General features: G+C 37.2%; 1 pseudogene; it reads right to left on the bottom strand.

Moving 5' to 3' along the window:
* Positions 1 to 635: 635 nt before the first annotated feature.
* On the bottom strand, positions 636 to 1,399 carry LOC127558009 (60S ribosomal protein L8-like; annotated as a pseudogene).
* Positions 1,400 to 1,842: the final 443 nt, after the last annotated feature.

The following is a 1,842-nucleotide window of genomic DNA, read 5'->3' on the forward strand; positions in this document are numbered from 1 at the left end:
TATCATTATCATTTCCTAGCCAAACTGAGAGGTGTGTAGTACTATCTTTGATTTGTCTTAATTTGCATTTTTCTGATCAATAATGATTTGGAGAATCTTTTCATATGGCTAGAAATAGTTTCCATTTCTTCATCTGAAAATTGTCTGTTCATATTCTTTGACCATTTATCAACTGAAGAATGGCTTGATTTCTTATAAATTAGAGTCAATTCTCTATATGTTTTGGAAATGAGGCCTTTATCAGAACCTTTGACTGTAAAAATGTTTTTTCCCAGTTTATTGCTTCTCTTCTAATCTTGTCTGCATTAGTTTTGTTTGTACAAAAACTTTTTAACTTGATATAATCAAAGTTTTCTATTTTGTGATCAATAATGATCTCTAGTTTATCTTTGGTCACAAATCCCTTCCTCCTCCACAGGTCTGAGAGGTAAACTATCCTATGTTCTTCTAATTTATTTATAATCTCATTCTTTATGCCTAGATCATGAACCCATTTTGATCTTATTTTGGTGGATGGTGTTAAGTGGCCTAGTTTCTGCCATATTAAATTTCCAATTTTCCCAGCAGTTTTTGTCAAACAGTGAATTCTTTTTTTTTAATTTCCAAAATAATTTTTATTGTCAGGATTTTGTATTTTAGTTCCCCTTCTCCTGTACAGTCTTGATACCCCAGAATTGACCAGTACACCTGGCAGCAATGAGACCAACCTTTCATCCAGCTGGCACATCTCTTCGAATAGTGGATGGTTTTCCAATATGCTGGTGATTACCTCCTCTGAAGGGATGTTTCACAGGATTCATGGCCACACCCTGGACATGAGACAGCAGTTTCTCTTGTCCTTGTATTTGTGATGAGTACTACTTGCCTTAAGAAAAGACTTATTAATCCAACCTCCTCCAACAACAACACCAACCACAGCTCTTTTTGCAAAGGAGATCACTTTTTTAGAACCTGAAGGTAGCTTCACCCCAGTTTTCTTGGTTGCAGGATTGTGGGAGATTACTGTAGCATAGTTTCCAGATTCATGGGCAAGCTTGCCCCAATCCCCAGGCTTTTCTTCATGACAGCATACTATAATCCCTTCAGGCATAGTGCCAACTGGGAGGACATTGCCAATGTTGAACTGAGTTTTCTTACCACAGTACACAAACTGGCCAGTATGTATGCCTTCAGCAGCAATAAACAAATATGTCCTCTGTTTAAACTGGTAAGGATCCAGAAAACTATTTTTGCAAAAGTTGCCACTGGCCCTGGATAATGGATTATTCCTTTACGATACCTTTAATTGTTCTTCGCCTCTCAGCACAGCCCAGAGCTTGGTGGCTCCTTTTCTGTGCTTCACATCGGCATGGAAGAGAGAGCCCGCATTCTTCCTTTGACCACAGATCACCTGGCCCATATTGTGTGGTCTGACACCAGACTTGTTAGAAAGAGCCAACAGTGAATTCTTATCCCAAAAGCTAGGGTCTTTGGGTTTGTCAAACACTAGATTGCTATAGTTATTAACTATTTTATCCTGCGAAGCGAATCAATTCCATGGATCAACTAGTCTATTTCTTAGCCAATACCAAGTAGTTTTGATGGCCACTGCTTTATAATATAAGTTTAGATCTGGTACAGCTAGGTCATCTTCATGTGATTTTTTTTTTCATTAGTTCCCTTGAAAGTCTTGACTTTTTGTTCTTACAGATGGATTTTGTTATTTTTTCTAGGTCATTAAAATAGCTTTTTGGGAGTCTGATTGGAATAGCACTAAATAAATAGATTAGTTTAGGTAGCATTGTCATCTTTATTTTATTTGCTCACCCTATGCAAGAGCACTTCACATTTTTCCAATTGATT

The sequence above is a fragment of the Antechinus flavipes genome, chromosome 3 (assembly GCF_016432865.1).
Source record: "Antechinus flavipes isolate AdamAnt ecotype Samford, QLD, Australia chromosome 3, AdamAnt_v2, whole genome shotgun sequence".
Classification (NCBI taxonomy): Eukaryota; Metazoa; Chordata; class Mammalia; order Dasyuromorphia; family Dasyuridae; genus Antechinus; species Antechinus flavipes.